Source organism: Crocodylus siamensis, chromosome 4 (assembly GCF_052110815.1).
Source record: "Crocodylus siamensis isolate JL-2025a chromosome 4, ASM5211081v1, whole genome shotgun sequence".
Taxonomy (NCBI): domain Eukaryota; kingdom Metazoa; phylum Chordata; order Crocodylia; family Crocodylidae; genus Crocodylus; species Crocodylus siamensis.
In genome coordinates this window covers 154884002-154910038 of record NC_143398.1, presented here as the reverse complement: position 1 = coordinate 154910038, position 26037 = coordinate 154884002, and the positions used below count along the sequence as shown (strand labels likewise).

General features: G+C 50.0%; 1 protein-coding gene across 1 annotated transcript in view; it reads left to right on the top strand.

The window, feature by feature from the left end:
- The first annotated feature begins 8867 nt into the window (after positions 1–8867).
- Positions 8868–26037, top strand: part of LOC149866841 (myosin light chain kinase, smooth muscle-like) — a 33821-nt gene continuing 16651 nt past the window's right edge. The window contains exon 1 of the mRNA XM_090041178.1: positions 8868–9106. The gene's annotated coding sequence lies outside the window, so the exon portion shown is untranslated. The remainder of the gene's footprint in view (positions 9107–26037) is intronic.

Genomic DNA, 26037 nt, shown 5'->3' with positions numbered 1-26037 from the left:
GGGTCAGGGGATAGGAAAGGCAGAGAAGGAAAGCTGCTTTCATAAGGATTGTAAGAAGGCACAGCCTATCGTTTTGTTCTGTGCTTGTCCAGCACCTCACCTAGCACAGTGGGATTTTCCTACCCACTATGGTAAGCTAATAGGCACAAGAATAATGATGCTCCCCAGGTAGGGTACTATTTGGCCAGCCCAAGACCTCAGCTACAGCAGTACTATTGGATGTGGCATGTTGTTCAGAGCAGGAGTCAAGATTCCTGAGTTCTGGATCCAGCTCTGGGAAGGGAGTATGGCCTGGTGGGTAGGCCAACCTATGGGGACCATGACTTGTGTTCTGTTCATGGCCCTGTAAATGACTTGCAGCTGTCTTTTGTTCAGCTGGGACTGCTCCAATCTTGTGAGCTGGTTCCAAGCTCCAGTTTTGCCTCAGGTTCAGGACAGGTTATAGGTGCACAGCCCATGGAGAAGCTTTCAGTTGGGTCCAGCCCAGAACTTGGTGATTGAAATAAGATTCCAGGGAGTCTGGAGAGTCTCTCAGGAGCCTCTGTACATAGGAAGGCTTATGGCATTTCAGATACAACTGTGAAGCTAATATGCATAAGTTAAAGTGCATAAAACCTTGAAGTGGACACTTGTTCAGAAATAAAGGGGCCTTAGCTCCAGGTTCTTAGCACTACTTAGTGATCTATACCAGTGGTTTTAAATCTTTTTGGACTTAAGCATCCCTCCATAACTTCTGTGAACTGATTGGTACCCAATTTCAAAAACCGATTGATATATTTATTGCCATGCTTATCTCCATATTTATCTCCTTACTTAACTTATCTGCTTATCTCCTCACACATCATAGCACCCTTCAAGTCAGATCTGGTGGTACCCCAGGTGCTCTGATACCCTGGTTGAGAATCACTGAATTATACTGTGGATACCAGCTGCTACCTAGAGTTAGTCATAGACTGCATGCTGGCACTCAGAAATTACAGACCAGACCCCAGTACCTGGTTCCCAGAGAGCAAGTGGGCCAAGAACTGATTCCAGCATACAGGATCAAGAAAAAGTGAACTAGTTTGCGGCTTGCAACAGCCTCCCCCCCCCCCCCCAAAAAAAAAAAAAAAGGCTGTATTTCAAACCAGCACCAGTGCAGCATTACAGTAGAATATATGCTAAATATGAACGAGCACTGTGCTCTCGTTGCAAAAAAGGCCAACAGCTTATTAGGTTGTATTAACAGGAACATCACTTGCAAATCAAGGGAACTGATTCTTCTGCTTTTTCAGCACTGGTGAGGCCTCACCTGGAGTAGTGTGTCCAATTTTGGGCCCCACACTTCAAGAAGCATGTAGACAGATTGAAAAGAGTCCACTATAGAGTGAAAAAAATGATTAGAAAAGCATGATTTATAAGGAAAGTCTGAAAGAACTAATGTTATTTCATCTGGAGAAGAGAAGACTGAGGGAGATTTGATGACAGTCTTCAAATACCTGAAGAGCAATTACAGAGAGGATGGAGATGGTTTTTATTTTGTGGCCATAGGAGACAGGACTAGGAGCAATAGCCTAAGATTCCAGTATAAGAAATTCAGGTTGGAGATTAGGAGGAACTTTCTTACTATCATGGTGGTTAAGCATTGGAACAGGCTACTTAGAGAAACTGTGGGGTCTCCATCCTTGGAAATTTTCAAGAACAGGTTGAACAGACACTTGGCTGGTATGATTTAGTCAGAGACAGTCGTGTCTTGAGCAGGAGGCTTGTGAAGTCCCTTGCAGCCCTACTGTCCTATCACCCTATTTCTATAAATGAGAAAAAACAACCTGGCTGAGTGTGCCCTAGTGCATCTCATCACTCCTACCATGGTGGGCAGCACTTTGACTAATAAATCACACCATGAACTAGGGGGCTGCCAGTGCTAATATAGCCCCGAAAGATACATCTATGCTGCAAGGGAAGCTATGGTAGTAACATGGGTAGGCCCAGTTTGTTAGGTTTAATTTAGCTAACACATAACAGCACCGAATACGACTTCAGTTTACAGACTCTGTTGGGCACCCTGACTTGTACTTGGCTACTGATTTTTGTAGAAGTCTATGCTATCACTGCAGCTGTTACCTGAGTTGTGTCAACACCGGTATATCTCAGACAAAAGCCAATATGGATAGACCTGTTTCATTCTGCTGTGTTGGCTTATCCCAAATCCGAGCAGAAAAGAGGCTGGACTACTCTTTGTGCAGTGGTCAGTAATGTGTAGCAAGAGAAACTGTTTTCCTGGGGGATCCCAATTTGGGAAGTGCTGGCTGGAAGTTTCATGTCACCACAAACAAAACATTCTTGGAGTTTCCAAAATTAGATGATAGTTTTCTTAAGCACAAAAGCATATAGTTCCTTATGTGGGACAGTTCAACATTAGATCTCATCCCGGCAGATGAAGACGAATTGACCATTGACTAAAAATTAATGGTTGCCTAGGTATGGGTGATAATGATCTAATTACTTTTGTAAAGCACAAACACAATATAAGTTTGACCAGCAAATACACTACTTGACAGTTTAAAAGGGCCAATTTCCCAAAGCTGAAAACAATTATGAGGAAAATTGACGGAGAGGAGAAAGTTAAGCAAAACAATGTGAATGACATTTGGGAGTTGTTTTAGAAAACCAAACTTTCCTGGATGCCAAAAGTCCACAATTACAAAAGAATGCATCTTGGTTAAGAAACTGATTCTGGTTAAGAAGAGAAGGGAAAACAGAAACAACAACAAAAAAAACAAAAAACAGAAAAGGAGAAATGAGATATTAGTGATGATAATTTAACAATCATCAATTGTTGATAATTTATCATGGAAGCTAAAGCTGTCAATGAAAAATCTGAAATAGTAAGAATGGACAATAAAAGGGATCTTTTACAGATGTTTGGACAATGATACAGCAATAGCACAGATCTATTATTAATTAGGGATGTTCCACTTATTAATAATGAAGCAAAAAAGGCTAAGGCATTCAAGGGATATTTCTGTTATGTATTTGGAAAGATGCTGAAAGATACTGTTGTATCTATGGTACTAAGAAAATGCTGTCTATTCCAGCAGTAACTTGGCAGGACTTTAAATGGCAGTTACTAAAAATTGCAGAACTGGGTGGACTTATGCCCAGGAGTTTTCAAAGAGTTGGCCAAGGAGTTCCCTTAGCCAATTAGGTTGATATTTAGCAAATTTTGTAATGTCAGGGGAAGCATTAGAAAAAGGTCATATTGTGTCAATATTTAAAGAGTAAATTGTAGCTATGGGTTGGATCAATGCCCAGCTGGGCATTAATTCTAGGTAAAAATCATGGAAAGGGTGACACAAGATGAGGCAATAAAGAACTGAAAAATAAGAGTATAATTAATACCAGATGGTATGGTTTCATGTCAAACAAATATGATATTTTTGATGATAGCGCAAGTTTGGTTGATACAGATAAGTGTTGAAATGATATATTCCACATTCTGCAAGATATTTGATTTAGTCCATCATATTACTCTGATTAAAAATTAGCATTAACAAAATAAATGGATTGCTGATGAAATTAAACAGATTAAAAACTGACAAATCTCAAGCAAATAATTGTAAATGAAGAGTTATGTTTTGGGGACAGTTTCCCATAAGTGGAACAGCCCATTGCTGTCCAACATCTTTATCAATGATCTGGAAGAAAATATAAAATCATTGCTGGTAAAATTTCTAGATGACAGGAGCAGGCAATGTGGTGAAGAATGATGAAGAGATGTCATGTCTACAGAGTGGTCAGGATAACATGGTAAACCAGAATCTCTTGAATAACATACCTTTTAAACAAGACTCTGCCACTAAAAATGAAGACAGGAGGTCACACTGCAGGATTGGTGGGGAGAACTGTGTCCTGGTTTTAGGGAAGGGACTTTACAGCCATTGTGGAAATCAATTGAACTTGAGCTCTCTGTGATTCTGTGGCTAAAAGAACCACTATGACTCGGGTGTATCACCTGAACTGGTTGTAAGGGGTGATGGTGACTACCACTAAATTTCTTGCATTGGGGGCACATCTACACATGCAGTTTTGGCGGCTGAATAAACTGTGGAGCTTATTGCTGCAGAGTTAATTGCTCCCAGGTGCACCATTTGAACATGGGCCAAGAAGCAATTAATTCCATAGCAATAAGCTCCACAGCTTATTCAGGCATAGCACGTGGAGCCTGGGTGGAGCAGTACCTGGATTCAGGAGCCAAACTGTGGCTGTTCCCCCTGGCTCAGTATGCTATGGAGGGCTGGCTGGAGCACAAGAGAGCTTCAGCATGGGGCTAGCCAGCAGGTAGCCCTTACAATGAAGCAGTCTAGTACCCAGGCAGTCAAATCAGTGTCTACATGTGCATTGCTGTGGAGTTTTTTACTCTGCAGCAAGATAGTACTTGTATTTACAAGTACTAAACTGCTAAGGACTAAATTAGTTTATTCCAGCCTAATAGGGGCTCATGCTAGATGCTGAGACATTTACTGTGCAGCTAATTAGTCAACTTCATAGTAAACGTCTCTTGTAGATGCCCTGGGGAGACCATTCCTAGATCCTGGTGCAGCTACTAAAACACATGGGGACAAAGTGGAAGGAGGGCAGCTCCAGGCTGCAAGTCTAACTAGAGCTCTGGGAATTCCCCTGTCCATCTATCCATCCATCTCCATTTGCTGTCTCTTGTCTTGTGTTTAAACTGTGAGGTTTTCCAGGCAGGAACCACCTTTTTCTTCTGGGTTGGTGGAAGACCTAGCACCACGGGTTGCTGGCCTAAAGCGGGCTCTGTGCTACAGTAATATAACACTAATGAATCATTAATAAGCAATAACAGCAAACCAGACCTACAATAGTACTAAACAGAAATACTACTAGCACAGCCAGCAGTTGGTTTTAAACTTTGGGTGGATCAGGAATCAAAGCAGGGTGCAACTATACCACTGCAATGCCCTCACTGCCCATCCACCAATGCTACAAGCTGATCACCACTTTGCTTTCTGCTGGATGAACCAAATAAATGGCAGCTCTCCAGTCTTCCCCTGTAGGTCTGGTTTACTGAATATTCGGGCAGTGCTGAGGGAGTCAGTTGACTCCAGAGCTCACTGTAATCCTTCTAAACTCTTAATTCCATAGGTGTTAATGATCCACTCTCCTTTTTAATGTTGTTGATGTTCCACGGATCAACTTATCCTTTCTCCTGCAATTTTGCTTTTTGTTAGCTACTCCTGGTAATACAGATCCTATTTCACAGCTCTGCAGACTGTTTTTAATTCTAGCTAAAAACATTAGCTCAGGGGTGGAAATAACTTTCAGTGAAGCATTGGGTGCACTATCAAGAGATAAACATTTACTTCTAATGACTACAGGACTAATGAAACAACAACTTTTGATTATTTTTGCTTAGTTTGGTGTGGTTTTAATACATGATAAAAATAAAGTAAATTAATTCACATCCCAATAAAGATATACTTGTTTTTGCTTTGATCTTAAATGAATAACATAGCCATAGGCCCCTAGCGTATTAGTAAAGCTTCTAGTTAGTTTCTCTAGTAGAGCTTCTGGAGAAAAATATGTGTTGTATTATATGTGATGATGCAGCTCACCCTTTACACTCCCCATTTCAAAATCCTAGATCTGCCATGGCCCCTAGTACCTACAGGGGAGAAAGATTTCTTGTTGTAGAAGGTTCTTCAGTTCAGCAGATGAAATCACAGCAAGGTCTAGCCTCTGGAAGCAGAAGTTAAACAACTTCAGGCCACAAATAAGGCATGTGTTCCTAGTAGCGAGAATGACTAAGCATAGCAACAGCTCACCTAAGATGCTGGATATGTCAGTTAAGGTCAAATGTTTTCTAATAAATGCTTTGTAGTCTCTCCAGATCATCTGTCAGTGATAGGTTTGACCTAGGAAGTGCCAGCGGAAATTCAGCTTGTTATGCAGAAGATCAGACTGCAGGATTGTAACAGTCCTTATTGGCTTTAAACTCTATGAATCCATGAATAAATTATTAATATTATAAACAGTGCAAGTGCAAAGCAGATTACCACTCCAGCTACAGAGACTGGAATTCGCCTGGATCATCTGTGTGTCATGAGCCCTATACTGCCTGCAGCTAAAGGAGTGTTCTCTTAGCTCTAGGGCTGGGTGCCTGGGGGTGTGGAGAAGTAGGGGCTCCATCTCTAGGATGATCTGTGAGGCTGTGGTGTGTAGAAATGTGGTGCTATAAAAGCCACCAGGGATTTGTTACAATACCAGTAGTTAAGCATTTTCCAGAGGGTGTGCAATGCTTCCCTGCATTTGAGGAACACTCAGGAGCTGCCTGCATTGCCCTTGTAACTGTAAGAAGCACCTAAGTTTATGGTCTAAAAATTGCTTCCTAGGCCTTTCTAATGAGATTGTCCCTTGCATACTGCAGGCAGGAATTCCAGACTCTGAGAACTGACCTGAAATGTTTTGGGGAGGCTGTCTTGTGATGCTGAAGCACAGCAATGTGGCTGTTTTGCCACAGTGATGTAGATCTTTGGAGGAGGTTTTGGAGGAGAGGGCTACAAGGTATCATCCTGATGGTCATAAGCCTGCTACAAACAGTAGCTGGGAAGAAATCTTCCTAAACTGTAACACATAGGCAAAGTTATCCAGTGGTTAGAGTGGCAGCTGGGTGCCAGGATTCCTAAGTTCTCATCCCCAAATTCAGCTATGAGCATTGTCTGGTACAGTGGTTCTCAACCTTTTTTCAGACCCAAGGCACCCCTTCCAAAGTGCCAGCTCTTAGCTTTTACTTGTTTTTTGACTACAGAAAAATAATAGAGCAATAGACAGACAAGGTTCCTTGTCTGCCTATGTCTTTAGACCAACATGGCTATAACCTATAGCCCTAGAGCAGTAGTTGTTCTGTTGCAAAAAACTCAGAAAGATCACAGTAGGTCAGAATGTTTTATTGTTCATTCCTGTTTGAAATCTCTGGGTTTATCTTATGAATCACATTGGCACTGGTAGGTGTGAAAATGTTGCATAGCACCCTTGAAAGGTTGGGAATCACTGGTCTAGGGACTAAAGTCAGAGGAGAAGGAAGTCTGGACTCCTATCTTGGTGAATATAGTTCCTGCCATGAAGTCAGGACTGCTGGACTCTACTCCAAGCTCCTGAGGTGTGCCTTTGGCATAAGAAGCTGCATTTTCTGTGCCTCAGTTTCCATGTCTGTAAAATGGGTGTATGCAATACCCATTTCACAGTGGGCCTTTGAAATGTAAGTGTGAAAGTACTTTGAGACTCAGAGGGAAGGCTCTGAAGAGGTGCAGTTTCAGGATGGAAGAACTAAGATCTTGGAGGTGGCATCAGCATCTGAACAGCGAGTATTTTGCATTTCCAAAGGGACTCTGGGCTTCAGGCATGAAAATTCCCTTCTACAATGGCCTCCTTCTCAGATGTTTTGCCAGTTGGTTCACTGGTTTTAGCATTGAGACAATGGTGACATCTGGCGGCCACTTAACTCGACTACAAGCACATATCCACATTCCTCCCCTCAGTGGAGGGGACAGCAACTGACAGCTACTGGATTAAGAATTGGCTTTGACTTGAGCAGCTTCATACAGCTCCTCCCCTCCACCAGCACTGCTTCATCATGGTGACAGCTGCAAGAGCATTTGTCTTGCCCTGGCAAAGAAAAGCAGAGACTGGTGCTGTGATGCTTTCAGGGCACCTAAATAGTACCTAACATTTACATTTTCACCTACCACTGAAATGGAGCCCCTCTGGCAAACAGGTGCTTAAAAGCCCAATGACAATGTTACACAGGAAAGCCCCTCTTCCACTTACCCCAGGCCTGAAATTCACCCCTTCCCTCCAGGGGACAGGGCAGCTATTTAATAACCACAGGGCAAGAGTCATCCCTCCTGTACTGAAATGCTGCTGTCTCTGGGGTGGAGCACAGCAGTTGCTTAAGAGCACAGTGCTAGGCTAGGGCAGGAGTCTTGTCTCAATATAAACCTACAAAGAAAACCTAGGGGAAGAAAACAGAGTTGTCACATCAGGATCTTGGTTAAGGTGCTCTGTAAAATGTGCTTGAGCTTGTCTGATGACTGGGAAGGATGGAGGATCTTCATTTCATGCTGCTGCACAGTGTTGGGCCATTAGTGCCCCCTCCTGAACAAGACTTCCTGTGGCACCTTGCTTCTAGCCCAGCTCCTAGCCTGATGGTGTAACACTGGGCTATCCAGCTTCTAAACATCTAGGGGCCACATTTTGCATGAGCTATGCCATCAGGGACTTCATTAGGGTGAATCATGGGCACTGCCATGCCCTCTAGGAAGCAAAACCTGAGGGAGGGAGAGGCAGCGCTGAGACCGCAGCTGCAGTAGCAGCTGGAGCAAAAGGGGAGTAGTTGTCAGGGAGAAGCCCAGGAGCCACACACTAACCCTATGCAGGCCATACGCAGCCCATGAGCTGCTAGTTGGGCAGCCTTGGTGTAAAATGTTGCCACTGAATGTAGATGGTTGTTACCAAAGCTGCTATCCTGAATAACAGGACAGAAGTCCACCCTAGTTGGCAGCGGGCTGGGTTCTTTTTCTCTTTAGCCCACACAGTAGAGTGCTGTGCGTGTGATTCAGAAGGAGTTTGAGGCTATTCTGCTTGTCCCTTTAGCAATAAATATTTAGGAAAAACAACTTGTCTTATAAATGGGTTTCTGATAGGCTCATTTGGGGTGGCAGCTCTGGCCTCAGTCCCTGCTGAATCTAGCAGCTTGTTAAGCAAGCTCCTTTCTGAGCTATTGGAAGGTTGGCTTTTAAAAGGGTACCTGCTGTTTAATGAAGGCAGTTCAAAATGTAGTGAGGCTTTGTTTCCATCAGCAAGGAGAGTCTGCAGTGAATATGAGTCTTCCAACCCCAGCAGGGCAGCCGAGAGCTCTTTACCTGCAGCTGCAGCAGCTTCTGCTTTTAGCTTTGGAAAACCCAGATTGTGAAGGAACATTTTAGCTCTGTGTGTGTGTGTCACACATGAGCTGCCAGGGCTCAGAGAAGACCAGCATAGATTCAGCACTGTGCTCAGCAGACTGGAGCATGAAAAAACTCCTGCCAGGTCCATCATGCTTTTTATGGTAAGGAATGGCTACATTTAACACTTCCTAACATTAGGAAGCAAGGGATCAAAGGGAGCAGCTCAGAGGTAGTATGCTAGCTAGGAATATGGGTGGGGGTGGGGAGGGGAAGTGGTGACGATCTTTCAGCCTAGGACCTTTCTCCAAGCTGTGTCCCATAATTTTCCTATTCAATAGGTAGGTCTGATTCTGGACTTTGGCCCACTGTACTGTGATACTTTAGTTTTTGACCCTATGCAAATCACAGGCTGCAAGGCATAGACAAGCTTCCCCCAGCATTTGACTGATTAAAGCAAATGTTGGGCTCATGGGGCCACCCAGCACCCCATAAACCTATTGCCTGGTCAGGGCTTCAGTCTGTCTATCAGGCACGTGAGCTGAGAAGGTGTTACAGCAGAAGGCCAGAACACCAACCTCCTTTTGGTACAGGAAGGCCTCTGCATTGCCTTGGGAGTTTCATGCTGACCCTGATTGACCAGACAGAAGGCAGTAGTTTTGCACCTTAGAGACTAGCTAAATCAGAGCTACCTAAGCTTTTGTAAGCAGCAGCTTGCTTCATCAGATGCTCACTGATTGACCTGCCAATTGTCCCAGTAAGAGGCTGTTTGAGCAGATTCCTTGGTTGGCCTGGTTATCAGGGTGGTTTGCATACCAGTCCGTTTGCTACACAAAGTTCTCCCCTCCTATATATTGCCAAGTCTTGTGTGTGCTATGGAAGGCTCCGCACTTGGGTTTTAAGACCAGGCTGATCCAGTAGTGAGGATCACCCCCATGCTGTGTTTTTCTCCACCTGCTCTGCCCGTATGAATGGGTGCTGTCATGACTTGTTTATTAAAATACCTGTGTATGAATTACCGGTGCTTTAGAACAAGTCTTTAGTGGAACTGCAATAGAAAGTGTGACGTGAGAAACACACTGACCTTACAGCTGCCTCAGGTTGAGTTACTGAGATTTTAATCTAAGAACCAGGCTTTCTCACAATAGGTAACATCTCTGGCCCTGGGCCTGTCAGGAGCACAATCATCCACTGTAAGGAAGCATTGGAGATGGGGCCCACAACACACAGGCAGAAGGCCAGGGGGAGTCCTGATTGACTTCTCTATTGCTGTTAGCCCACTGTGATCATGGCAGGACTCAACTAACCCTGCTCCCCAGAGCTGGTTGGAAATGTTTTTTGGCCTCTGGAAAAAAAATGACATTAATGAAAGAGAGGCTGGAACCACTGGTTACCTATCTTTTTAATAACAACAAGTCAAAGGTGCGTCTGTAGCCTGCTCAGCTCAACCAGGATGCATACACTGCTGTTCCCATTGACAAGAGCTCATGGGTACCAAGGAGAGCAGGGTTGCTCTGGAAAACTCTCCTTTAATGTCTCAGGCCAGTATTTCAAAGCCTTCTAGAGGAGCTTGGTGCCCAGCTGCCATTGACTAGCCATTGAAAGTCCCCATTGAAAGTCTCCTTATGGGTGTGTGCCTTGCATTCTTTAACTCCATTTATGTGTGTTTAAAGATCATTATCAACCCAGTGACTCCCCACCCAGCTCCCTTCATGTGGCTTTGCTATCCCACAGGTAGGAGGAAGGGGAGTGGGTTGCTTTTATTTACCTGGGAGCTGAATCACAAAGCTTGACTGAACTGCTGCCCCTCCCAGCAGGCTCTTTCCCAAGCTGAGCACTGTCTTGACTCTGTCCAGCTGCCTCCTGGACACTAGTGTCCTTGCCACCGAGGCTGCCTGGCAAGGCCTGAGGTTGTCAGTTTGCACCTTGCCTCTAGAAGCAGAAGAGCATGAGCTGAGAATGCCTGAGCTCTTTCCTAGCACATGAGAGCCATCTTGCTGGGCTTACACCCAGCTTTGGGATACAAGAGTCCCACTCACAGAGACAGGAACGTGCTAGGAGAGTGCTGCTGGGCCTTGTAATGATACCTGCTGTGTTGCCCAGCAGTGGGGCTGGGACAGGGACCCACCCAAGCAAGAAATGATAGGAGTTCTCCCAGGGCAGAGGCCAGTCAGAGGCCAGGAAGCCCATGGGTGGTAACATAATATTCCCTGCACTGAAGCAGCAGGTGGAGGAGAACTTAGGTGGGATTGTTAAAAGAACCCAGAGCAATTAGACACAGGTGCAACTGCAGCATTGATACTCATACACAGTACGGTATCAAGGGAGGAGCGAGCAGGGCGACTGCCCCGGGCGCCGAAGCCAAGGAGTGCCAACAGGTGCTGCGCAGGGTGGGGTGTGGGATGGAACTGTGAGCAGCTCATTCAAGGGGGTGTGGAGATGGGGGAGCAGCTCCCACTGCTTCATGCACCCCCAGGGAAGCATGGGGGGGGCATGTGACCCCTGGATCTGTGTACGGGCTGAAGACAGGTAGCTGCTGCGAGCTTACCCTGGGTGCCAAACTTCCTTGCTACAGCACTGCTAATACACATGGACAAACAAGTCCCCACAGCTACACAATGATTCTCCCTGGCATACAGCAGAAGAAAGCTGAGGCACGGAGGGGGGCCTAGACTTACCCACCAGAACACAAGGGCAGAACAGACTGACCTGAAACATACAAAAACAAAAGTTCTTCCCCACAATGAAACCATGGAAAAATACTATTCGGGGGTCCAAAAAAAATGGGCCATTTTGCTTTGCTTTTTAAGATCAAAATGTGGGTATGTTTTGAAACAAAAAATTGCTTGGAAATGAAAAATCCAAATATTTTCCAAAAGCATTCTTTTCCAGGTTTTTGGGTTTCTGGGGGTGAGGATCTTAGTGGAATTGACAATGGAGAGAATTATTTTGGTGAATGGAAATGCATGTTTCTTGGTGAATGCAACAGTAGACTGAAGAATTCCTCCCAGCTCCCAGCAGGAGCCCAAGCCCAGTCCTATTCCTGCTCAGAACCCCGCTGTGCTGAGCTCCTGCGCTGGTAGCAATGGGGTCATAGAATCACAGAAGTCGGGTCAAAAGGGACCTTGTAGATCTTCAAGTCCGACCCCCCACCTGGGTGGGAGAAAAGACTGGACTCAAATGAGTCCAGCCAGGTAGTCATCAAGCCTCTTCTTAAAGATCCCCAGGGTAGGAGCCAGCACCACTTCCCTAGGAAGTTGGTTCCAGCTCCTAGCCACCCTAACTGTGAAGTAGTTCTTGTGGATGTCTAATCTAAACCTACTCTCTAATCATTTGTGTCCATTATTCCTTGTCCTGCCAGGGGGCGCTAGGGGAAACAGTGTCTCCCCTAAACCCTTCTGGTCCCCCCTAGTGAGTTTATAGACAGTCACCAGGTCCCCCCTTCTCTTATGAAGGCTGAACAGGTTTAGGTCCCGCAGTCTTTCAATGTAGGGTCTGCCCTGCAGTCCCCGGATCATGTGGGTGGCCCTCCTCTGGACCCTTTCAGTGTTATCCACATCCCTCCTGAAAGGGGGCGCACAGAACTGGACGCAGTACTCCAGCTGTGGCCTGATCAACATTGCATAGAGGGGGAGGATCACCTCCCTGGCTCTACTTGAGATGCACCTGTGGACTCATGACAAGGTCCGGTTAGCCCTACCAACCAGGACCTCGCGTTGTCGGCCTATGTTCATCTTGGAGTCAATAATGACTCCAAGATCCCTTTCTGCCTCCGTGCTCTCAAGAAGGGAGTTTCCCATTCTGTAAGTGTGCTGCTGGTTTCTACTGCCTAAATCCAGCACCCTGCACTTGCCAGTATTGAAACACATCCTGTTTATGTCAGCCCACTCCTGTAACCTATCCAGGTCTTGTTGCAGTCTTTCCCTCCCTACTAGCGTGCTCACCTCACCCCAAATTTGGTATCATCAGCGAATTTAAACAGGTTGCATTTCACCCCATTGTCCAAGTCGCTGATGAAGAAATTGAACAGTGCAGGCCCCAGGACTGAGCCCTGGGGGACTCCGCTGCCCACTTCCCCCCAGGTCGAATATGACCCGTCCACCCCCCGCCTCTGAGTACAACCCTTGAGCCAATCTGCAATCCATCTGACTGTGTAGGCATCAATGTCACAGTCGCCTAGTTTTTTAATGAGGATGGGGTGGGAGACGGTGTCAAAGGCCTTGCTGAAGTCTAGAAAGACTACGTCCACGGCAACACCTGCATCCATTGCCTTTGTTACCTGATCAAAAAAGGCAATCAGGTTGGTCTGACATGACCTGCCCCTAATGAAACTGTGCTGGTTGCCCTTGAACATCATCCCTGAAGCCAGCCCATCACAGATGTGCTCCTTGAGGATCCTCTCAAAGAGTTTCCCAAGGATAAGAGGTAAGACTGATGGGCCTATAGTTGCCCGGGTCCTCTCTCTTCCCTTTTTTGAAGATGGGGACCACATTAGCTATCTTCCAGTCATCTGGCACCTGGCCCAAGCACCACGAGCGCTCTTAAAGCGCTTTGGGTCGCCTCTGTAGGTGCTGCTGCAGCCTGTGGTCCCTGAGCATGTCCCCTTGTCTCAGATCCATGGAACAAGCTGAATGCAGGCTTCCTCCTGCTGCCTGCCCAGAGGACCAGGGAAGGGCTTGGTTGGCTGGGGTCTGTCAGAGCATGAATACCTGCAGGAAACAGGGGCCTGGCAGCCAGAGGAGTCCTTCCTGAGCTGCAGGGAGAGCCCTCACTTTGAGTTCAGGCAGGAGAAGGCAGTAGTTTTTTGTTTTCTCCTTCCAGGTTAATCTCTGTGTCAACTCTGATACCCTTTGCCTTTGTGCTGGCCTTAACCCTTGGGTGCCTGCTCTGGTCACTTGCCAGCAGTTTTTTCATAGGTCTGTGTCTTCATTTTCTTGCCAGGGAGATATCCCACAGGCAGCTGCTGTGTAGTCCTTGGAGCTGAGATAAAGCCAAGGGGTGGAGGAGGCTGGGGCACACCCTGCCCAGCCAGCCCATCCCTGAATGGAGCCTGGATCCACCCACTTGGAGAGACCCTGCCTACAGCCGGGGTGCAGACACAGGAAGGAGGGAGGAAGAGAGAGCTCGGCCAGCAAGATCCAGCCCCACACATGGCACTGCCCCCCCTGAAATGTGGCCACCTTTGGGCTGGGGGGAAAGTGGCTGCAGTGCCATTTCAGGGGTCTCCTCGCTTCAGCCCATGAATTTGGAAAAAGGGCACAAAGGCTCTGCCAGCCTGTGTCACTTTGGGCCGGCTTCAGGCAGGGCGTGACGGGCAGAGGAAGGCTTTGGTCAGGCCGAAAGCCTGTAGCAGGGCCGTTGGCATAGGCAGTCACCCTGTCCCAATGCCCTGGAAGGTATCTGCAATGCCCTGGGAAAGGGAATCCTCCATCCCAGGACATTGAGGCTGAAACTGGTTCCTTATTCCGTTTCTTATTCTTGGTCCTTTTTCAAAGCTAATCTATACCCAATAAAATTGTACATATGAATTAGTTAATATGCATAGGTAATGAATTAATTTCTCTTTACAGTGTGTAATCTATTCTAATTTAATAAAAGCCGTAGCACTTCCGGCTGTGTGTCTGTCTGTCTGTAATGCTCCAGGCCAACGGTGCATGCGCCACCTGGAGCTTTACTGACAGACACACAGGCGAGGCGGAGGTAGTGGGGACCAGGATGTGCTCCACCTCCCAGGGGCAAGGTGAGGGGAGGGAAGGGACGTGGCGCGCGGCCGTGTGTGGGCAGGGCCTGGCACAGGGAGCGGGTGTGGTGTGTGCAGGCAGCACCCACCAGCTGCAGCACGTGGTCATGGGCAAGGCACACCCCAGCACCCACTCCCTACACAGCACCCTGTAGCTGCACCCCCACCCTCCTGTATGGGGATCACCCACCAGCTGTAGCCATGAGGAATGCAGAGCGCAGGGGGAGCTGGCATGGGGGGCATGTGAGCAGCGCCCACCAGCTGCAGTGTGTGGCCGTGAGGTGTGGCGCACCCCCATGCCCACTCCCTGCATGGCACCCTGCAGCTGCACACACACCCTCCCCGCAGAGAGCAACAGCCAGCTGTGGCTGTGGGGTGCACGGCCATAGGGTGCCACGCAGGGGGCTGGCACAGGGGGCAGGAAGGGGGTTGCAGCAGCCTGCTGCCACTGCCAGAAGGGTGGGAGGGCGGGGGATGGGGGACTCAGGCTGAGGTTTCACTTGGCTTATCCTGGCTGAGTGTGGGGGAGGCTGCACTCAGGCCAGGCCAGGCTGCAGGGCCATGGGAGCCCAGCGGCTCCTCCAGTGCCAGGGCCAGGCGGCTCCCACCACTGTGTGCACTGTGGGGGAGCTGCCAGGCTCTGATGGCCCCATGACCTGGCCTGGCTGAGATGTGGGGTGAGGTGGACACACTTGAAGGGAGAGAGAGGCTGCAAATAGATTTAGACAGACTACAAAAGTGGGCAGACGAGAATAGGATGGGGTTCAATGTAGACAAATGCAGGGTGCTGCACCTTGGAAGAAGGAATCCACAGCATACGTACAGGCTGGGGAGTTTCCCTCTCGAAAGCACAGAGGCGGAAAGGGATCTTGGAGTCATTATTGACTCCAAGATGAACATGAGCCCCCAGTGCCAGATCGCAGCCAGCAAGGCCAGCCATACCTTGTCATGCATCCAAAGATGCATCTCAAGCCAGTCCAGAGAGGTGGCTACTGCTCTCCATCTATGCGACACTGGTCAGGCCGCAGTTGGAGTACTGCGTCCAGTACTGGGCGCCGCACTTCAGAAGGGATGTGGCCAGCCTGGAGAGGATTCGGAGGAGGGCCACCGGCTTGGTGAGAGGGCAGCAGGACAGGCCCTGTGAGAAGAGACTGAGGGACCTGAACCTGTTCAGCCTCAGCAAGAGGAGGCTGAGGGGGGACCTGGTGGTTGCCTACAAACTCATCCGGGGAAATCACCAGCAAATAGGTAGGGCCCTAGTCTCCCCAGCACCACCTGGGGTGATGAGGAACAATGGTAATAAGCTGATAAAGAATAGGCTTAGGTTAGAGATCAGAAGGCTATATTTTACAGTTAGGGTGGCCAAAATCTGGAACCAACTTCCCAGGGAAGTGGTCCTCGCCCCTACCTTGGGCAAATTCAACAGGAGGTTGGATGATCACCCGTTTGGGGTCTTGTGAACCCAGCATTCATTCCTGCCAGTGGCGGGGGGTCAGGCTAGATGATCTGTTCAGGTCCCTGCTGACCCTAACTACTATGAAACTATGGCGAATGTGGCCCTGGCCAGGCTGGGGAGCCCAGGGTACACATGGGCCCCAGTCTATGCACTGGGCAGGAGTGGCTGCAGTTGTGGCCTCTGCTCCACCTGTGCTCCCTGCCTCACTGCCCCTGCTTTGACAGCGGTGTGGCGCCATGTGAGACCTGACACAGGGTGGGCCAGGCAGCAAGGCACGTGTGTGGGGCGTGGGGGTGGGCGTGTGGCTGTGTGCATGGCTGGGTGTGCATGGCATGCAGTGTGTGGCTATGTGCGTGCATGTGTGTGTGTGTGTGTGTGTGGAGTGTGGCTGGCTGGGTGGGGGTGTGTGTGGCATGCGGCTGGGTGTGTGTGTGGGTGGTGTGTGCATGTCTGTGATATGCGGCTGGGTGGGTGGGAGAGTGTGTCTTGATGGGTGTGGTGTGTGACTGGGTGGGTGTGTGATGTGAGGCTGGGTGTATGGGTATGGCATGTGGTTGAGTGGTTGTGGCTGGGTGGATGTGTATGTGTGGCCTGTGGCTGGGTGTGGCATGTGGCTAGGTGTGTGTGGTGTGTGGCTGGATGTGTGTGTGTGGCATGTAGCACGTGGGTGGGTGTGTGGCTGTGTGTTTGTGGCTGGGTGTGTACACGAGGATGCATGAGGCCAGACAGAGAGCTAAAGAGTTGTCCAGATCATAGTTTCATAGTTGGTAGGGTTGGAAGAGACCTGAGCAAATCATTGAGTCCAACCCCCTGCCATGGTAGGAAAAAGTACTGGGGTCAAACGACCCCGGCAAGGTGCTCATCTAGTCTCCTCTTAAAGACCCCCAGGGTAGGAGCCTGCACCACTTCTCTTGGAAGTTGGCTCCAGATCCTAGCCGCCCTGACAGTGAAGCAGCGCCTCCTGATATCTAGCCTGACTCTACCCTCTGCCAGCTTGTGACCGTTATTCCTGGTCACTCCTGGCAGTGCTCAGGGGAACAGGGACTCCCCCAATGCCTGCTGATCCCCCCTGACTAGTTTGGAACAGGCCACCAGATCCCCCCTCAGCCTTCTCTTGTGGAGGCTGAACAGGTTCAGGTCCCATAGCCTCTCCTTGTAGGGCCTGCCCTGCTGCCCCCTGATCATGTGGATGGCCCTCCTCTGGACTCTCTCCATGTTGCCCACTTCCCTCCTGAAGCGCGGTGCCCAGAACTGGATGCAGTACTCCAGCTGTGGCCTGACCAGTGCCGCGTAGAGCAGGAGGATCACCTCCTTGGACCTGCTTGAGATGCATCTGTGGATGCATGACAAGGTGCGGTTGGCCTTCCTGACTGCATCCCCACACTGCCGGCCCATGTTTGTCTTGGCATCAATGATGACTCCAAGATCCTTTTCTGCCTCTGCACTGACGAGAAGGGAGTTCCCCAGCCTGTAGGTATGGTGCTGGTTCTTCCTCCCCAGGTGCAGCACCTTGCACTTGTCAGTGTTGAATCCCATCCTATTCCCAGCCGCCCACCCCTGTAACCTGTCTAGGTCCGATTGCAGCCTATTCCTCCCTTCTAGCATGCCCACATCCCCCCACATCTTAGTGTCATCAGCAAATTTGAACAGGGTGCTTTTTACCCCTCGTCCAAGTCACTGATGAAAATGTTGAATAGTGCAGGCCCGAGGACCAAGCCCTGGGGGACCCCACTGCCCACATCCCTCCAGGTCGAAAATGACCCATCTACCACTGCTCTCTAGGTACGGCCCTCCAGCCAGTTGGCGACCCAATTGACTGTGTAGGTGTCAGCACCACAGTCCCCCAGTTTCTTAATGAGAATGGGGTGAGAGACGGTGTCAAAGGCCTCCTGAAAGTCCAGGAAGACTATGTCTACTGCTACCCCTGCATCTAAGGATTTGGTGACCTGGTCATAGAAGGTTGGTCTGACGGGACCTTCCTCTAATGAACCCGTGTTGGTTGCCCCTCAGCATAACCTCCCCTGCTGGCCCCTCGTGGACATGCGCCAGGATAATTCTCTCAAAAAGCTTACCCAGGATTGAGGTAAGACTGACTGGCCTATAGTTTCCCGGGTCCTCCTTCCTCCCCTTTTTGAAGATGGGAACCACATTGGCCCTCTTCCAGTCCTCTGGCACCACACCAGAGCACCATGAGTGCTCGTACAACCATGCCAGGGGTCCTGCAATGACCTCAGCTAATCCCCTCAGCACTCGGGGGTGGAGATTGTCCAGACCAGGTGGTTTAAATACGTCCTGTCCCTCCAGAAGTTCCCTGACTAGATCCTCACTGACCCTTGGACTGGGTGCACCTCTCCTGGGGCCTGAGGGGGTCTCGGTGGGGGGAGCTGATCCGGTCCCTGCTCAGGAAAATGGAGGCAAAGAAGTTATTAAATAGGTTAGCTTTGTCATCTGGTGTGACGGCCAGATTTCCCAGTGTGTCCTGCAGGGGTCCCACATTACCTGGAACCTTCTTTTTGCCCCCTATGTATTTAAAAAAGGACTTCTTGCTGTCCTTGATCTGGGAAGCTAGTCCCTGTTCCATCTCCGCCTTGGCCTTCCTGACCACCCCCCTGCAGCCTGGAGGAACTGCAGTATAGTCCTCCCTGGTGATGGCCCCTCCCTGCCATTGGGTGTGCACCTCCCTTTTAGCCTTTTGGAGAAGAGGACTTGGAGACTGGGGGCAAAGGGGCAGCAGAGGGAGAAGGGCAGGAGAGAGGGCAGCTGGAAAGCCTGTGCCCGTGGCCCACCTTCTCCATGGCCTGCCTGGATTTTGGGGTGGGCTTGCCCGGGGCAGCTGCAGGAGGCAGCTCTGCTCTGAGCCAGATGCCTGAACAATGCTCCCCTGGCAGGCACTGTCTGTATGGGCCATGCTCGGGACAGCAGCCTGCGACACGTGTGGCCCTGCAGCATGCCTACCACGGGGAGCCCACACTGGGCATGGACAGGGGTGCCCCTCCCCACACGGTCAGCCCTGGCAGAAGGCCACCCTGTCCCACAGCACCAGGGACCCTGCCTCAAAACTGACTAGCACAGGGGAAGCAACACGAGGCACCTACCATCTTGGCTTTCCTCTCAGCTTTGAAAGCTGCTGCATTGGCCTGGCGCTCCTCCCTACTTAGTGCCATATCTTTAAAACATTGATAATCAGCTCTGCTGAGTTTCAGTGCATGCTGTGGGCATCTGTCCTCAGGAGCACGGGGGACGGGCAAGAGGGGCACCGAGAGAGTTGGCATCAGGGGCATAGAGTTTCCCTTCCCTGAACCAGGTGCCAGGGGAACAGAAGGGGTCAGAGCAGCAGTGGCAGTGACAGGGGCTGTGGTGGCATTCACAACATCTGGGAGCCCAGCCAGAGAAATGGGGGGCCCAATCTGCGGGAGGGCCAAGCACCTCTGGTCTGCAGTGCCTTCACTTGGACCCGGGGCTGCTCAGCACCTCCGGAGACTGGCTCCAGGAGTCTGGGGTGGGTCTGGGGTGATGCAGCACTTGGGGGCCACCACCCCTCATAGGAACGGGCCCGTGGGTCATGTCACCCCCACACAATGTAACCATGTAACCAGGCAGGAGGCAGACAGGGCAGCTGTTCCCAGGGGAAAAGGAACAGAGCCAACAGCTTGTGGCAGGAAGGGAGGACCCTACGTGTGGTGGGATCAACAGGGAGATGCCTCTGGTGTTAGATGGATGAGGAAGGCCCACAAGTTATATCCAAGGGTTTGTCCTGCTCCTGCCCTGCTAGTATCACCCACTGGGTGAGGGGTTATGGGGTAGGGGCACATGGTGCTTCCCCGCTGGCTCTGCAGAAGAGCCATTCCCTTTGCACAAAGTGGGTCCTGGGAGCTGCTTCCCCACCCGACTCCAGGGCTGCCCCAGACAGGCATTTCTGGGTGGCTTAGTCCCCCTCCAGGGGGGTCAATGTAAGTGGTATGGGCTAGCATAACACCAGAGCCCTTCTGCAAGCCCTCTGCAGGGAGTCGAAGACTGCTATCAAATCCCACCTTGTCTTCTCTTCTCTAGACTAAATAAGCCCAGCTCCCTCAGCCTCTCCTCATAAGTCATGTCCCCCAGTTCCCCCAACCATTTTTGTTGCCCTCCACTGGGCTCTCTCCAACTTGTCCACATCCGTTCTGTAGTGGGGGCCCAAGACTGGACACAGGACTCCAGATGTGGCCTCCCGAGTGCTGTGTCCAGTCTTGGGCCCCCACTACAGAACGGATGTGGACAAGTTGGAGAGAGCCCAGTGGAGGGCAACAAAAATGGTTAATGCACCACCTGGGAAACAGGGTTTCATTTTGGGTGTTGAAATGCACTGATCTCCAGAAAACAAGGTTCCTTGTGTACATCTGATATCTTCTTTTAAACCAACTAAAACGTACTTTTCTGTTACCCTCCTGTGTGTCATTAGATGTGACTTGATTACACTGAGACTCAAAAAGACATTTTAAGCCTCTGGGATCAGCAGTGCCAAGCACATTCTTCACAGGGACTGGTTTAAGCGCACGCCATAAGGGACCGATCTGTGTCTGTGTGAAGCGAATTTGGTGGGTGACAATATTGCAACAAGCCAGTTTCACTAAGACCAAATCCCCCCCCCCATTTATTATAATCCTATTTTCTCTCCCATTTTACTGCTGTTCATGAGTCAAGAGGGTAATTTTCTTGCATGCTTTCTCCACTAATCCCAAATCATGTCACTTCATAGCTCTATCACCAGTGATTTTATGGTCCGTTCGACTGCTGCTTGTGCAGCGCCTGGTGTATGATACAGACGTGCAGCTGTGTCTGCCCCGGACATGGCTGCACAACAGGGCTAGAGGAACAACGCAGGGCCCTGCTTTGCCTTGGACCAGCTGAGAGAAATTGGGTGCATCTAGTCGCTTTCAGTGCCTCAGTTTCCCCTGCTACTCACTGTGTATTTAGACTGACAGGGTCATGGCCATCTCCCACTGTAAGTTTGGACAGCACCAAGCACCTTGGGGGCCCGATTTTAAATTGGCCCCATAAGGAATGAAGAACACGTTATTTTCCTGCCATTTTCTGTCCCACACTGAATACGCAGCTGTGACTTGTGCTACCAGGAACACCTCCCTTTTATCTCTGACTTCTCAGAAATGATGTTTTATTTCACCAAGGCACAAACCCAGAGTAGACCTATTTGATGACTTGGGCCTTGGGCTTTTAGCTCACTAATTTACCGTGGCTGCCACTGTTGGGCAGCGGTGAGAAAAACCAAAGTAGAAGTGGCATAGAAACCCAGGACGTCTCCTCTTTCCCCTTTCCCATGACATGATGCAGAGCTGCTTGAACCACGGTCTGTACCTGCAACTCTGCTTCAGTTTGCCCTCTGACTCGTTTCTATTTAGACCAGTGAGTATCAATCAAGGGACTGAGGCACCTTAGGGAGGGCTTCCGGGAAGTCTTGACCTTGTGCTCTAAAGGTGTCCCTGATGACTTGAGCTCCCATGGTGATTATGTTTTTGGTGCAGACCCATCGACTTGTATTGTACACTTGTCCAGTGGCCTGTCCAGTTTCTGGGGTAGCAGAGCAGAGCAGGGTGCAATGGGACAGTGTCTGCTGTGTAAATGCACCTTGGGATACACCAGACTACACCTTCCCTTGCTTGCTGAGTCTTTATCTAAGCACCCGTGTCAGCTTCTGGGCAGCCCACAGCCACCTAATCCCCTCCTCTAGGAGGCAGGGACTCCATTTCTACTGTCCCCCACCCAGCCCTTCCCAGGCAGCTCAACTTGTGGGGCAGGGGAGGGGGTTGAACTCTACCTGGCCAACCCCCAGGCAGAGCTGAGCTCCTGCAGCTGGGGAAGGTGAGGAGGGAGGACCCCTTTTGCAACAGGGTATACATGCCCCAGAATGTGTATTTCACTGAATAAACGCCTCAGGTAAGTCACACCTGAGCCATGAGCCCCATGGAAGCTGCTGCAGAAGCCAGTGAGAACATAAAGCAGCAGTTCCCAAACTATGGGTCACAATCCCAAATGGGGTTGCAACATCAGTGGATGAGGTTGTGGGAGTTGGGGGCTGTGGGTTGGGAGTGAGGGGCCATGCTGAAGAAATGGGGCCATAGAAGGGGTCATGATAAGGAAAAGTTCAGGAAACACTGGCCTAGAGTGAACCCTGCTCCTATGGTGGGGAGGCTATGATCCCAGGAGAAGGAGCCAGGCCCACTGCAGAGACCCAGCATGGTGTCAGGAGCCCAGAGACACGGTCTGAGCAAAAGATCTAGAGTGATGCACCAGCAAGAACATCCTGAGGACCTACCTCATACACACAGAGCTTCCAGTTCCCATTAGCTGAATGAAGATCAACTCCATACAGCCCCAGGCAGGGACCAGGGCTCAGGGCCCTCTTAACCCCATAATTTTGGGTTGGGGCAGGCAGTTTGCAAGGAGCTGGCATCAACCTGGGTGCTGCATTGATGTAAGTGGAACCATGCCACCTGATACCAACAGGATCCCAGGCTTTGGGCATACTGAGATCTGTGTCTGTCCCCAGTGGTGGGGCTCACTTGCTGGTCCCCAGGATTCATTGCTTGCAGATGGGGAAGCAGTGTTTATCATTAGGCCCAGCTGAGATGCTTTAGCTCCCCTGGGTGCCTGTGTGAGATGATCCTGTTCTATTTCATTGGATTTGGACTTGGCCCTGCTTGGTGCCAAACAGTGCCCGGCAAGAAGGTTACATGTGCTCAGTCCAAAGGCACTGCTGCTGTGATTTCAATCAGTGACCCAGCACCTGACTGAGAGCCCTGTGGGGTCTTTGGGAAGACTCCCATTCCCTTCTGTGGTCCTGGCACCTGGGCTAGACTTTGTGCCAATAATCCTCTGTGTGTGCAACAGCTGTTAACAGCCCAGACTGTGCACCCACCTGGCAGGCAGGGGAAAGGCACTTGCTTTACCTTGTTGATGAGACAGAATGGAGACAGGAATGTGCCTCCTCCAAGGTCATAAGGTGAATCAGTGACAGATTTGGGGTAGTGCTTGCGCTCTGCTGCTCCCTGCCTCTAGAGGGGTGGCAGGGACTGCTCCACAGCCTGGCTCAGCTGCAAGAGGGAAGGGGAGCTTGATTGCCCTAATTAAACGCTAGTGACTTTTGTCATTGTTAGGGAGCTGGAGGGTGGAGTTAATGAGTAGGAGTGAGCTCCTGGCTGTGCAGAGCCAGGGGTGTTTCCCAGGTTGCCTCAGCAGAAGGTCAGTTGGATTTTACAGCAGGAGTAGGGTGAGACTGCTTTGGGCTCTTTCTTGGGGGGCCTCAGGGTGCTTTGCAAGGGTGGGCAGGCAGTGCCAGCTCCCTGTTCAGGAGCACGTGCCAGGGTTCAGGAGGCTGGGTTTTCCCCAACATCACAGAGCCTGGTGGCAGCACTGCTGAGATTTGAACCTCTGTCCCCTGATGGCCAGTGTGTTGCTCTCCCTGCTTGGACCTGTGGTCCCTGGGTTGTGTTTCAGCTAAGTAGGAGGGAGCTGGGGCTGGGGCTGGGGCTGGCTGGGAGTCATCTCTGGGTTCCTGATCTTTGGCAGCGCTGATCTCTTAGCTTTGCTGTCTCCTGCTGTGTGCTGCCCTTTGCCTCAATGCAAATAGTCCCCATGCTGATATGGATTCTGTGCTGTAGGAAAGGGTTGTGCAAAGTGCAGGACAACAGAGATTCAGACTCCTTGTCTTTGAAAGCCAGAACTTGTTACTCATCCCTGTTCCAGCTGCACTGAAGGAGACCAGGCTGGTATGTAGTGCAGAAATCTGAGCAAACCCCTTCTCAAGCAAAGCAACAGGGCTGGTTGGTTCTTGGATTGCATCCTGTGGCTAACAGAGGTGCTTGAGGGTCTGCTTGACGGTCTAAAGCAATGGCTCTCAACCTTTATAGACTGGAGGCATCCCTCAGAAAATGCTGGCTCTTAGTTTCCTTTGTTTTTTGATTTCAAAAAAGTACTAGAGCAAGTATTTTGTTACCAAGAATTTGGAAGACCACAACAGGTCAGAATGTTTTAACACTATGGATTCCTGTTTGAAATTCATAGTTTCATAGTTAGTAGGGTCGGAAGGGACCTGAGCAGATCATCAAGTCTGACCCCCTGCCACGGCAGGAAAGAGTACTGGGGTCAAACGACCCCAGCAAGGTGACTGTTAAGCCTTGTCTTAAAGACCCCCAAGGTAGGAGCCAGCACCAACTATTCTCCTTAGCTCACTGAAGTCCACCCTCCTGAAATCTAGGGCTGCTGCCTTGCTGCAGGCTTTGCTGCCTTGCTGCAGGCTTTGCCACCTTGCACTGGATGGTGAATTCCAGTAGGCAATGATCGCCGGCGCCCAGGGGGTCGAGCACCCGCAGCCCCCTCACCAGGTTGTCATCCATGGCCAGCACCAGGTCCAACAAGGCATCTCCCCTGGTGGGGCTGTGCACCTCCTGGGTTAGATGGAGGTCCCGCACTCTGGCTAGGAACCTATGTGAGCGGTCAGACCTGGCTGACTGCTCTTCCCAGCAGATGTCTGAAAAGTTCAGGTCCCCCGTGGTGACCACGTCCTTTGACCTAACTACCTCCATGAGCTGATTTAAGAATTCCTGGTTTAGCTCTTCCCCTTGGTTCGGTGGTCTGTAGTAGACCCCCACCGTTAAGTCTCTTTCCCCTTGACTGCCTTGTATTTTAACCCAGAGCACTTCAGAGTGCCCCTCCTCTGACCCTGTGCTACCTGATGAGGATGTGTATTCCTCCTTAAGGTAGAGCGCCATGCACCCACCTTTCCTCCCTGTCCTGTCCCTCCTGTACAGCCTATAGCTCTTGATATTCACCACCCAGTTGTGTGTTGGGTCCCACCACGTTTCTGTGAGCCCCACTATGTCTGGGTTGGTGTCAGCTAGCAGGAGGGTAAGTTCCTCCTGCTTGTTTCCCATACTACGAGCGTTTGTGTTTCCCATACTAGAGGCATTTGAGGCCTCCTGAGGATGTGTGCACCGGCCCCCTAATCTCAGCGTTCTGGGTGTATCTCGTGAATCATGTTTGTACAACTACCAGTGCTAACATTGTGAGGCACCCTTGAAATGATCTCAACACACCCCAGGAGGCCATGGCACCCTATCTGAGAATTGCTGGTTTAAAGGTTTTCTCTTCTAACAATAATTTAACAGTCAGTGGCAAGTCTCTGCAAAGATCTCAGAGTCCATTGCTAGGGAGGTCATTATCATCCTCTTCTTTTAGGGACGGGAAAAACTGAGGCATAGAAGAGCAGTGGCTTGCTCTGCCAGTGATGTAGGACCAGAAATAGAAACCAGGTCCTCTGAGTCCTAATCTAGCAGCCTGTCCCTAGAGCCATCTACTTGGCATGCTGCAGCTGTGCCCACACAACTCGCAATACTCTGGAAGTCCTGGAATCAGCTTAGCTCTTTCCCACCAAATGCAGCACAGGCATGGAGGTTTCCCTCCCAAAACATGAGTGTGGGACTGGGAACAAGAAGGCAAGGATTTATCTTTAACTGCTTTGGGCTGAAAGACACTGCTGCTCATCCTTGGATTGTTCCAGGCCATGCCTCACACTTCCTGCTGTCCTGAGGGTTGGTTTTTTATTCATCAAATGCCATTTCCCCAAAAAGACAGATGCTGAAGTCCAGTAAATTCTCATTTCTGAACTGGGCCCACCCATGGTATTGACATAGCTTCCCTTCATTGATAACCTGGGTCCGGGGGCTTCTGCCAGTCTTGCCTCTGCGGTGCACTGATGACAGACTGGCCGATCCTGTAAGCACAGCTGAGGCTTGGGAGAGTGGGGTTTGCTCCCTGGTTCTGCCATAAGCCCCCTGTGTGACCTTGAGTAAGGCAGAATCACCCTGTTCTATGCTTCCCCCTCCCAGCACTGCAGCTACTTCTGG